We start from the raw sequence: 13969 nt of genomic DNA on the forward strand, positions 1-13969 counted from the left end.
GCCTCCCTTCTCTTCATGTCAGACTCATAAAACATGGAGGTTCTCGTTTATTGGAAACTGAGGTCATAGCTGCAGAGCCTCTGGGGAAATGATGGGATCCAACAGCATTTTCCCAGCTGTGACTGCCATGTCATAATCTGAAGGGACACCAGATTCACACACACACCCCTCCAATAACTAGAGGTAGTCCTCAACTTAGGATCCTAATGGAGCTGGCCAATTAGGATGGTAAGTTGTGACAGTGGTAAAGTGGCTCATCAAGTGATTGACCTGATTTTATGACTTTTGTTTATAGTAATCATTAAATGAACACTGTGGTCATTAAACAAACACCACAATTGTTAAGCAAACTCATTGATTGCCATGGGGTGTTTTTGCCAGAAACCAGAAGTAAACACTGGTTTTCAGCAAAAACTCAAATCGTGGTCACATGACCATGGAAGCTGCAAATGGCTGTACATGTGTCAGTAGCTGTGGGAGGGGCCAATGTCAGAACTTCTGGGTCATAAGCACCTTTTGGAGGGGGTTTGTAGGAACAGTTGCTAAGCAACTGGTCATAAGTCAAGGATTGCCTGTATTGCAGTCTCCACTATTATCTTAACAAATGTGGTCTAGAACAGAGGTCCTCAACCTTTTGGGCACCAGGGGCCAGTTCTCTGGAGAAAGGTTTTTCCACAGACCGGAGAGTGCATGGTTTTGTGTGCTGCCTGCATCCCACAGATGATTGCGCAGACTGGTTTCTGGCATGCCGCAGCCCGGTACCAGTTAAGGACCGGGGTTGGGGACCCCTGATCTAGAAACTAAAATAGATTTTGGAAAAAGCTAGTTTCTACATCTTGAAATAGGATAGGATAGGATAGGATAGGATAGGATAGGATAGAATAGAATAGAATAGAATAGAATAGAATAGAATAGAATAGAATAGAATAGAATAGAATAGCAGAATTGGAAGGGACTTTGGAGGTCTCCTACGCCAACCCCCTGCTCAGGCAGGAAACCTTATACTATTTCAGAGAAATGGTTATCCAATTTCTTCTTTAAAACTTCCATTGTTGGAGCATTCACAACTTCTGGAGGCAAGTTGTTCCACTGGTTAATTGTTCTCACTGTCAAGAAATTTCTCTTTAGTTCTAGGTTGCTTCTATCCTTGATTAGTTTTCATCCGTTGCTTTTGTCCTGCTCTGAGATGCTTGGGAGAATAGCTTGACTCCCTCTTCTTTGTGGCAGCCCCTGAGATATTGGAACACTTATATCATGTCACCCCTTGTTCAAGAGGAAATAGTTTTCTGATTATTCCTCGGGGTTTATATCATCTCCCCTTTCAGAAGGGGGAAATATTGATTCACAAAGGACATTTAAATTCAAATCCTCTCTGCCAGAATTACCCAAGGTGAACTTATGCGTGGTTTATTCCATTAATCCAATTTTCACCATTTGTACAACAGATTGACCCATATATTAACTACAAGGATTTGGTTCACAAGGCACATTAGGCCAATGTGTAGTTGTCTATTTTATTGTTCAGCATAATATCTAAACAATTTTGTGCACAGGGGTTTTTTTCCCTTGGGCAGCAGAATTGAAGGAGTCCTTAGATCCAAGCTACAGAAATGCCTAAACAGAAAAGCCATGCGTGAGCCTTTTGGGCAAGCCCCAAACTATTTAAATGCAAAGTCAGCCTTCTCCTGGCTACACTTCTGTACAGATTTCTAGATCTCTTTTTTTCTAGAGAGCTTTGGGGATTTACAGGGTCATCAAAAAAAAAAAGAAAAAAGAAAAAAAAAGAAAGAAAAAAAATCAATGGGCTTTGCAAAATCAAAGCCATCATCTTGACTTTATATTTGAAACCCCATTGCAGACATTCTTGAGAGGGAAGGATGATTGCACCCCCCCCCCAAAGGATATTGGTACTGTTGACCAACGTGGTACAATTGGGATGGGTTGTTTATTTTGACTTTTTTATTGTTTTCATGATATTTACTAGAGCAGGAATCTTTGGATTGGAGCAGCATAGAAACCTGAGTAAGTAAATACAATATTATGCCTTGTAAGTTAATTACATTTATTTTATATTTGGCTAAACAAGCCACAACAATAGGAAAGCCATACCAAAGCAAAATAAATAGTCCTGAAACATTTCTTGTATAAGTAGATCATATACAGATTTAGTTATTTAGTTGCTGGGTTCTTACCATCTCCCCTCTAATGATCCAAGAATATTCCCTAGAAATCTCTTTGTATTTTGTCTGCCCAACACAAACCTGCAGAGAAGGCTGGACTGAAAACTGGGCTTGAAGTGGTCTAAAGTCACCCAGAGAGCTTCTATGTTTGTGAGTGGAGTTAATTTTAGGTCTCCCTCATCATAGGCATCTGCAGGGCATCAAGAAAGAGGCAACTGATGAAGCATCACATAAGTCCTGTAACTTTCATCCTTCCATTTAAGGCAGTGGTTCTCAAACTTTTTAATGCCGTGACCCCCAACCGGTCATAAGTTGAGGACTACTCAACTGGTACAGCACTGTTTGCAGAATGGGATTTTTGGCGGGCTCAGCAGGGCAGAGACAGCCTGGACAATTCCTATTGGCTTTTGAAAGCCGATAGAATTAGACTCTATTCAAGAGAGTCTATTCTATTGGCTTTCAAAAGCCAATAGAATAAAAGGAAGTAGCACAGCTAAGGAAAAGGGGAAAAAATGGCGGACTGCATTGTTTGGTGACCCCCGTGAAATGGTCGTTTGACCCCAAATGGGGTCCCGACCCACAGGTTGAGAACCACTGATTTAAGGAGTGCCCTGGAGTGCATTTAAGTAGCACTCAAGAGGAAAGTCAGGGATTTGTATGGGGTTCAGGTTTCGTCATATTTCATCATCCCAGTTTGAATTAGATGTACAGATAGTCCTTGGCTTATGACCATAATGGAACCCATAGGTTGGGATGGTCATTAAGTGGGTCAACACACGACTATGCCCAAATTTGCACTTTTTTTCCAGCAGTCATAAAGCAAACATAGTGGTTATTAAGCAAACCCATTGTTCTTTGTGGGACATTTTTCACCAAAAGGTGGAAGTATGTGACAATTTCTTGCAAAAACTTCATAAATCACATTCATGTGACTGTAGGATGCTGCAAATAGTCATAAAGGCAGGCCAGTTGTTGAGCACCCAAAATGGGGTCACATGAGCACAAAGAGGGGAGTGGCTGTTGGAACTTTGAATCCAGGTTGGAAGTAGCATTTTGGGGGATTCATTGTAACTTTACATGATTATAGTCAAGGACTATCTGCATCTGCCTTTGTTCCAAGTCCAGTGCAATTGGTGGAATTCTTAAAGATTTAAAACCTTAAATCTTTCCTAACCAGATGAGTTCTTGGGTGCTTCCCTCATCCAGCGTAGCCAGTAATGACATTAAGACCCCAAACTTCAGGAAAGTAGAACAAAGGAAGAGGAACTGGCTCATGAACTGTGTTCCCTTTTATAGGGATGTTTGAAGTATGTTTTTTCAAGCTGACAATTGCTGGTGTCTTTTGCGTACTACTGATCCTAGCCACTAGGAGTCGCCCACTCCCTTTGGAGAGACAGTGATATACAGTTGAATGGACTAAGATAGACCGTATTAAATATGGCATTTTTCTTCATCTCTAGAACCAGATTATAGCAGAAACAAAGGATAAACATTGCTAACAATTGTATTTTTTCCCATTGGCAAAGAAGAAGCCATAATGTTAGAAATGTCCCTTTCCAAATCCAAGACAGAGATGGCATTCATACTCTGGTTATTCTTCCTTCCTTCCTTCCTTCCTTCCTTCCTTCCTTCCTTCCTTCCTTCCTTCCTTCCTTCCTTCCTTCCTTCCTTCCTTCCTTCCTTCCTTCCTTCCTTCCTTCCTTCCTTTCTTTCTTTCTTTCTTTCTTTCTTTCTTTCTTTCTTTCTTTCTTTCTTTCTTTCTTTCTTCATCCATCCAGGAAAAACAAGTTCTAGAAAACCACTGAATCTCATTTTGACATCTGTCTTCCATATTCCCAGACCTATTTCTGGTTGCAGTAGAAATCAGAATTCAAGCCCTCCTCTGCCTCTTAGTTCAACAATCCCCAACCTTTTTGACACCAGGGTGGAAGACAATTTTTCCGTGGACCAGGGGAGAGAAGGACTGCACAACCTAACTCTCTCGCATGTGTAGTTTACAATAGGATTCGTGCTCCTATGAGAATCTCATGCGTGATGGTCTGAGGTGGAGCTGTGATGCTAGAAAGGGGAGTAGTTGCAAATGGTCAGCATATTGCCTCCAACAATCTGGGTCCTCATTTTACTGACCTTGGAAGGAGGGAAGACTGAGTCAACCTTGAGCTGGTCAGAATCGAACTCCTGGCAGTGAACAGTGAATTAGTCTGCAGTACTGCATTCTAACTACTGCGCCACCACGGCTCTGTTACAGATGAAGCTTAGCTTGGTCACCTGCCACGCACCTCCACCTGTCCAGCCCAATTCTTAACAGGCCCTGGACCGGTACCAGTCCATGACCCAGAGGTTGGGGATCCCTGCCTTAGCTTTTCTACAGCAGCATGAGAACCAGATTGGTCTAGGAAGGCAACAGCGAGAAACTGGGAGAGGGTGAGTTCCAGGCCTGTCTTAACAAAAGCTGGCTGGGTGACCTTGGGCCAGTGCCTCTCTCTCTCCACCCAACTCACCTCACAGAGTAGTTATTATGGGGAAAATAGGAGGAAGGAACATTAGGGATGCTCACTGTCTTAAGTTATTTATAAAAATAGTAAAAGTTGGGGTATTAATAAACAGCCTAAGATGGGAATCTAAGCACTGAGATGATAGCTTTACAAAAGAAAGACTCTATAGGAAATCCAAGCTAGGACTGGACAACCATATATCTGAAATGGTACAGGTTCTCCTGCTTGAGAAGGGGGTTGGATAAGAAAACTTCCATGGTCCCTTCCAGTTCTGTTATTCTGTTCTGTTATTCTGTTAGAACTATTGTGTTGCATCTGGCTAAAATACAGACGCCTACTATTTGACAAAAAAGTGTGAATTTTCTCTCTATCGCTTTGTTGCCATCTAGGGATTGATCGGATATGGTTTTGCAATTAATGTCTGCTGACAGTGAAAAAGGAGCAACTTGGATTTGTTACATTTTCTTTAGTGTTACAGACAGATTGTACAGAGAGAGAGGGAAGGAGAGAGGGGGGGAAGGGAGAGGGGGAGAGAGGGAAAGAAAGAGAGACAGAGAAAAAGAGAAAGAGAGAGAGAAAGGAAGGAAAGAAGAAGGAAAGAAGGAAGGAAAGAAAAAGGAAGGAAGAAAGGAAGGAAAGAAAGAAGGAAGGAAGGAAGGAAGGAAGGAAAAAAGAAAGAAAGAAAGAAAGAAAGAAAGAAAGAAAGAAAGAAAGAAAGAAAGAAAGAAAGAGAATATCCCCTCTGTTTTGGAACAAGCTATCAGTTGCATATTCTAAGGCAGTGGTTCTCAATCTGTGGGTCAGGACCCCATTTGGGGTTGAACGACCATTTCACGGGGGTCGCCAAACAACGCAGTCCGCCATTTTTTCCCCCTTTTCCTTAGCTGTGCTACTCCCTTTTATTCTATTGGCTTTTGAAAGCCAATAGAATAGACTCTCTTGAATAGAGTCTAATTCTATTGGCTTTCAAAAGCCAATAGGAATTGTCCAGGCTGTCTCTGCCCTGCTGAGCCCGCCAAAAGTCCCATTCTGCAAACAGTGCTGCACCAGTTGAGTAGTCCTCGACTTACGACTGGTTGAGTAGTCCTCGACTTACGACCGGTAGGGGGTCGCGGCATTAAAAAGGTTGAGAACCACTGTTCTAAGGAGACCTGCAGGCACTTGCCTTGTTAGCCATGACCTATAAAATTGTCTTCTGTACTACACATTAACCCTACAATGCATTTTTTCCAAAGACCTAACACAGAACATTGATTGCTCTGAAAAATCTGCTTGCTCAAACTTTTCCAAACTTGATCTTGAAACTTTCAAGGACTTATCTCCTGGTTATTTCCACAGGCAGCTATTTTCCCTTCTATTTTCCAAGTGACAACATCTATCTCATAAAAATCTTCTTGCTCACATATTGTTTGGTCCACAAAAACATATAATTTAGTTTTTTTCTTTTTTAAAAAATCCATTATTTAGTATGGAAACAGAAGATTAGGGAATGTGCTTTGGGCAGTGGTTTTATCTCTGCTGATTCCTTCCTTCCTTCCTTCCTTCCTTCCTTCCTTCCTTCCTTCCTTCCTTCCTTCCATTCCATCCATCCATCCATCCATGCTCTGAGTGCAGATCAGGCTGAGATGGCTAATAATATAATTGTTGTTGTTGTTAATTGCGAAGTCGTGTCCGACCCGTCGCGACCCCATGGACAATGTTCCTCCAGGTCTTCCTGTCCTCTACCATCTTCTGGAGTCCATTTAAATTCACACCTACTGCTTCAGTGACTCCATCCAGCCATCTCATTCTCTGTCGTCCCCTTCTTCTATTGCCCTCAATCTTTCCCAGCATTAGGCTCTTCTCCAGTGAATCCTTCCTTCTCATTAGGTGGCCAAAGTACTTGAGTTTCAACTTCAGGATCTGGCCTTCTAAAGAGCAGTCGGGGTTGATCTCTTCTAGGACTGACCGGTTTGAACGCCTTGCAGTCCAAGGGACTCGCAGGAGTCTTCTCCAGCACCATAGTTCAAAGGCCTCAATTCTTTTGCGCTCAGCCTTTCTTATGGTCCAACTTTCACAGCCATACATTGCAACTGGGAAAACCATGGCCTGGACTATACGCACTTTTGTTGGCAGGGTGATGTCTCTGCTTTTTAGAATGCTGTCTAGATTTGCCATAGCTTTCCTCCCCAGGAGCAAGCGTCTTTTAATTTCTTGGCTGCAGTCCCCATCTGAGGTGATCTTTGAGCCCAGAAAAATAAAATCTGTCACTACCTCCATTTCTTCCCCATCTATTTGCCAGGAATTGAGAGGGCCGGATGCCATGATTTTGGTTTTCTTAATGTTGAGTTTCAAGCCAACTTTTGCACTCTCCTTCTTCACCCGCATCAAGAGGCTCTTTAGTTCCTCTTCACTTTCTGCCATTAGAGTGGTATCATCTGCATATCTTAGGTTGTTGATATTTCTCCCGGCAATCTTAATTCCAACTTTTGATTCATCTAGCCCTGCCTTTCTCATGATGTGCTCTGCATATAAGTTAAATAGGCAGGGTGACAGTATACAGCCTTGCCGGACTCCTTTTCCAATTTTGAACCAATCAGTGGTTCCGTGTTCGGTTCTCACTGTTGCTTCTTGACCCGCATATAGGTTTCTCAGGAGACAAATGAGATGGTCTGGTACTCCCATCTCTTTAAGAACTTGCCACAATTTGTTGTGATCCACACAATCAAAGGCTTTTGCATAGTCAATGAAGCAGAAGTAGATGTTTTTCTGGAACTCCCTAGCTTTCTCCATGATCCAGCGTATGTTGGCAATTTGATCTCTAGTTCCTCTGCCTCTTCGAAATCCTGCCTGTACTTCTGGTAGTTCTCGATCCACATACTGCTGGAGTCTAGCTTGTAGGATTTTAAGCATAACTTTACTAGCATGTGAAATGAGTGCAATGGTGCGATAGTTTGAACATTCTTTGGCATTGCCTTTCTTTGGAATTGGAATGTAAACTGACCTTTTCCAATCCTGTGGCCACTGTTGAGTTTTCCAAATTTGCTGGCAAATTGAGTGTAGCACTTTTACTGCATCGTCTTTTAAGATTTTGAATAGCTCAGCTGGAATACTGTCACCTCCACTAGCTTTGTTGTTGCTCAGATTTTCTAAGGCCCATTTCACTTCACATTCTAGGATGTCTGGTTCGAGGTCAGTGACCATCTCATTGTGGTTATCTGGGATGTTAAGCTCATTCTTGTATAGTTCTTCTGTGTAGTTTTGCCATCTCTTCTTAATCTCTTCTGCCTCTGTTAGGTCTCTGCCATTTTGGTCCTTTATCATGCCCATCTTTGCATGAAACGTTCCCTTCATATCTCCAATTTTCTTGAAGAGATCTCTGGTCCTCCCTATTCTGTTGTTTTCTTCTATTTCTTTGCACTGTTCATTTAAGAAGGCATTCTTATCTCTTCTAGCTATTCTCTGGAATTCTGCATTCAATTGGGTGTATCTTTCTCTTTCTCCTTTGCCTTTCGCTTCCCTTCTTTCCTCAGCTATTTGCAAAGCTTCCTCAGACAGCCATTTTGCTTTCTTGCATTTCTTTTTCTTTGGGATGGTTTTAGTTGCTACCTCTTGTACAATGTTGCGAACTTCCATCCATAGTTCTTCAGGCACTCTGTCTATCAGATCCAGTTCCTTAAATCTATTTGTCACCTCTACTGTATATTCATCAGGAATATGATTTAGTTCATACCTGAGTGGCCTAGTGCTTTTCCCTACTTTTTTCAGTTTAAGCCTAAATTTTGCAATGAGAAGCTCATGATCTGAGCCACAGTCAGCTCCTGGTCTTGTTTTTACTGACTGTATACAGCTTCTCCATCTTTGGCTGCAGAGCACATAGTCAATCTGATTTCTATGTTGACCGTCTGGTGATGTCCATGTGTAGAGCCGTCTCTTGGGTTGTTGGAAAAGAGTGTTTGTTATGACCATCGTATTCTCTTGACAAAATTCTATTAGCCTGTGCCCTGCTTCATTTTGTACTCCAAGGCCAAACTTGCCTGTTATTCCAGTTATCTTTTGGCTTCCTACCTTAGCATTCCAATCCCCCATGATGATAAGGACATCATTTTTTGGTGTTAATTCTATAAGGTGCTGTAGGGCTTCATAGAACCGGTCAATTTCATCCTCTTCAGCACCAGTGGTTGGGGCATAGATTTGGACTATTGTGATATTGAATGGTTTGCCTTGGATTCGAATTGAGATCATTCTGTCATTTTGGGGATTGTATCCCAGTATTGCTTTTCCTATTCTTTTATTGACTATGAAGGCTACTCCATTTCTTCTGAGGGATTCTTGCCCACAGTAGTATACCTGATGGTCATCTGAGTTAAATTCACCCATTCCTATCCATTTTAGTTCGCTGATTCCTAAGATGTCGATGTTCAGTCTTGTCATCTCTTTTTTGACTACGTCTAGCTTGCCTTGATTCATGGATCTTACATTCCAGGTTCCTATGGAGAAAAAATCTTTACAGCATCGGACTTTCCTTTCACCACCAGATATATCCACAGCTGAGCGTCCTTTCGGCTTTGGCCCAGTCGCTTCATTCTTTCTGGCGCTACTAGTACTAGCCCTCTGCTCTTCCCCAGTAGCATATTGGACACCTTCCGACCTGAGGGGCTCATCTTCCAGCGTCATATCTTTTTTCCTTTTAGTACTGTCCATAGGGTTTTCATGGCAAAGATACTGGAGTGGTTTGCCATTTCCTTCTTCAGTGGATCACATTTTGTCATAACTCTCTGCTATAACCTGTCCGTCTTGGGTGGCCCTGCACGGCATAGCTTATAGATTCATTGAGTTACGCAAGCCCCTTCGCCACGACAAGGCAGTAATCCATAAAGGGGATAATATAATTCCAATATCATAAATCAAAGCTAATAAGCACTATCATAACACATAAAAGATGATGAGATTCTAGAGTACAGAGTACAGAGAAGAGCAACAAAGATGATCAGGGGACTGGAGGCTAAAGCATATAAGGAACGGCTGCTGGAATTGGGTATGTCTAGTTTAATGAAGAGAAGGATGAGGGGGGACATGATAGCAGTGTTCCAATATCTCAGGGGCTGCCACAAAGAACAGGGAGTCAAGCTATTCTCCAAAATGCCTGAAGGCAGGACAAGAAGCAACGGGTGGAAACTAATCAAGGAGAGAAGCAACCTAGAACTAAGGAGAAACTTCCTGACAATTAGAACAATTAACCAGTGGAACAACCTGCCTCCAGAAGCAGTGAATGCTCCAACACTGGAAGTTTTTAAGAAGAGACTGGACAGCCATTTGTCCGAAATGGTATAGGATTTCCTGCCTGAGCAGGGGGCTGGACTTTACTATTATTATTATTAACACATTTGTCAACTATAAATAATACAATAAAAAGCAATAGAATATTTCTATTGAAATAGGTAAAATCTTTGGCAGCATTTTAAAGAGGGTCTGGTGAGGGTAAAAATTAGTTTTTCAAGGTTTCATAAATGAGGGTGAAGTCCAAATGTCTAAAGATGGGGAAGTTTCAAGATCCTGATGCTAGCAGAGGAAAGACCTTTTTTTTTTTTTAGCTATTTCCAATACTCCTGCAATAATAATAATCCAATATTTCAAGAGGAATTCCTTCCTTTATATAATAATAATAGTAAAGTTGGAAGGGACCTTGGAGGTCATCGAGTCCAACCCCCTGCTCAGGCAGGAAACCCTATACCATTTTGGAAAAATGGCTGTCCAGTCTCTTCTTTAAAATTTCCAGTGTTGGAGCATTTACTGCTTCTGGAGGCAGGTTGTTCCACTGATTAATTGTTCTCACTGTCAGGAAGTTTCTCCTTAGTTCTAGATTGCTTGTAGTATAAATCCTTCATAGTTTTGATAAGTTAGCATAAGAATCTTGAATTAAATCTGGAAGTCTAAGGAAAAGTCTAAGGAATATCGGAGTATCCTGGCCACAACAGGTGTACCAGTTTGCACCGGAAAATACCCAGTAGAAATATGATCCCTCTGCAATTTTTGACTTTTCTTATTTATATTACAAAGCATTAAACATTGGATCTTGGCACACTGTATAATGCAGCCCTATACATTTCCACTCTTAAATAAGAACCATTAGTGTAATCAGGACATAATGAGCTAGCCATTGCTTGAAGTGTGGTGACGGCTGCAATCCTATGTCCACTAGCTGGTAACTAAACCCAGTTAAACACAGTGGGAATGCTGAGTGAGCAGGTGTAAATTTGGTCTAGTGGCTAAGGCACCCAATTCTAGTCCCGCCTTAAGCATGAAAACTGGCTTGGTGACTTGGTGAGCTAATCATCAGAAGACTCTGCGTTCTGGTCCTGCCTTAATCATGAAAGTCGGCTGGGTGACTTTAGGCTAATCATCAAGAGACTGTGAGTTCAAGTCCCTCCTAATTCATGAAAGTTGGCTGGATGACTTTGGGCCAATCACCAGGAAACTGAGTTTTAATCTCACCTTAGTCATGAAAGTTGGCTGGTAACTTTGGGCCAAGCACCAGGAGTCTGTGAGTTGTAGTCTCACCTTAGGCATGAAAGCTAGCTGGGAGACTTTGGGCCAGTCCCTCTCTCTCAGCCCAACTCACCTCACAGGGTTGTTGTTCTTGTGGGGAAAATAGGAGAAAGGAGTATGGCGTAAGTCATCATCTTGAGTTGTTTATAAAAATAATAAAGGTGGGAATAAAAAAATAAGAAGAATATTCAATTAATTTGAATTCAATTCCAAGGGCTGATGTATCTCTATTCCTATGTGGAATGCCACACTTCAGATTATGGGTGTCAAATTCCTTATCAGACTACACCTTCATTTAAAAGTCTCTGAAAATACAATATGACTTCACAACAGGACATTACTTCTTTTTGGCTAGACATTTTGATCGATTTCCGTATATCTATAGATATTTGGAAGTCACAGCAAAAAACTCTAGGGAATTATCCTAATATATGCATTAAATGTTATATCTTAGTCATAAAAGGAGAACCTTTCTTCATGATGGAACAAAAATCCCAAATCCACATTTGGATCATAGTTTATTGCGGCTGGCCAAAATAATGCAAACAAACAAACAAAAAACCCCATGCAAGAATTGAATCCTTCAGAACTCACATCTAAAAGTTGTTAAGGAACTTGTTACAAAAAGCAGGAAAGGGGAAAGGGAAAAGTACCCAAATTATGTTGGTTGTTTCAACAACAAAGTGTCAGACTTAACATGGACTATAGATCGGGGAGGGTGGGCTGGGCAACTATGGCACCTTTATGAACTGTGGACCTCAACTCCCAGAATCTCTGAACCAGTCATGGCTAGCTTAGGAATTATGGGAGTTGAAGTCTACAGGTCATAAATGTGCCACAGTGGCCTTCCCCTGCTGTAGATTGAATGTACTGTATTGGTTAATGGCAGATGTTCCATCTGAGAAAAAGAAAATGGTTCTTCATCTTAACTCTGAAACCACTAAATACATTGGCCTCCAATCTACCTCTCATTTTCGGCCAAATTTATAATCCATGCTTTTGCAAGGTAAATTGGTGCTGATGGAAAGTCCACCATAAATAACAGCCATTCTTGGGGACCCCAGAGGGGCCATCTTTTCAAGCGTCAAACTCTTGTCTGAACTCCAATGATCTCTTGTGGCCCATCTTGGCTTTTTTGTCCTTCCTCTCCTGGCCCCACACCCTCTGGTTGGGACATCAAACAGGGAGCTGTGCCGAAAACAGGAGGGTGCAGCACTGTTGTTCCATCTGAATCAACCACAAAAGCAGCCAAGGTTCTTGAAGTAGAGTGACATCAAGCAGGGAACTCCTTGGAGATCAGGCACTGGCCCAGGAATGTGAGAGGAATGCAGTCCAAACCATTATGGACTTGGTGGTTACAAATGCCGTTCTAATGGAAGGGAGCAGAGCGGAAGACAAGCTACTTGTTGACGCAATGGGAACCGGCATTGTAGGGAATGAGTGAGACAGGGATGTGGTTCAGCTTCAGTGCATATTAGCTGACATGTAGGCAGATTTCATTTTTGTCACCCTGGACAACAAGCTGCTGCATGGAATAGAAGTACGCACAGGTTGTCCTCGACTTATGACCAGTTGCTTAGCACCTGTTTGAAAGGACAACCTTACCTTGAGGCTATCTATGATCCGGTTCTCAGATTCTGACAATCGCCCCTTCCTGTGGTCACATGACTGAACTTCAGGTGCTCAGAATATGGCCGCATTTAAGAATGTTTGCAGCATCCCACAGTCATAAGATGATGGTTTTGCTGAAAACTAGCAGTTATTTCTGGGTTTTGGCAAAACTGGGCCCTTAGCTTACTTAACAACATATGTCATAAAATTGGGTTGGTTAGATTAATGACCCATTTTACAAACATCGAGATTTATAACTGCGATGGGGAGATTTAGGCTGAAGTTATAATGGAACCTGAACAAGAGATTTATAACCTGGTTTTGAAAATCCTGCATCCAGCCTGCCTCCCCTGAAGGCCACATGACTGTATTTTGTGCATTCGGCAATTTCATTTGCAGCTGTTTGCGATGCCCCATAGTCACATGACAACAATTTATAATATTTTTGCCAGAAATCGGCAAACAGTGGGTTCACTTAATGACCACAGTGCTCTACAAAACTAAGGAAATCAACCTGACAGGGAGCAGAAAAAAACTAATACAATGAAAATCGTAGTTAGAATGTAATATTAGACAAGTGTTACTTATTCAAAAGAAATGGACTCAAGAAAAAGAGGGGTAATTTTATCTGTAAAGAGATGTTAGATGTTTGAAGAAATTCATGTCCCTGAATGCTCAGAAATGATTCTACACAATCCTGAAGCACTCAAGACTTCAACCTTGGCCCAGTGTTGGACAATATCTTTATAAATGACACAAGAGATGGAATGGAATGCTGATCAAATTTGCAGGTGACACTAAAGTAGGATATTAGACTATGTTGCTTTATTACCCTAATAGATATTTGATTTGATAGTTTAAAACTTAGACCAGGGATGCCAAGCTTGCAACGTCAGTGGGGTGGGCGCTGTTTCGCTATGATGCATCTGGCCCACAGGCCAGCTGTTTGACACCCCTGACTTAGGCAGTACCTAGGTTAATATCTTAAAAGAGAAAAACATAATTTAAAACTAGAGGTACAAGTTGGCGAGACGTGGCATGGCGGCAGTGCAGTGTAAGAAGAATGTAGGAGTATAAGTAGAGTAAATACAGGTAGTCCTTGAGTTACAACAGTTCATTAGTGACTGTTCAAAGTTACAAGGTTGCCTACCCCTG

The sequence above is a fragment of the Crotalus tigris genome, unplaced genomic scaffold (genome assembly GCF_016545835.1).
Source record: "Crotalus tigris isolate CLP2741 ecotype Arizona unplaced genomic scaffold, ASM1654583v1 scf7180000017639.5415321, whole genome shotgun sequence".
In the NCBI taxonomy this organism is placed as follows: Eukaryota; Metazoa; Chordata; class Lepidosauria; order Squamata; family Viperidae; genus Crotalus; species Crotalus tigris.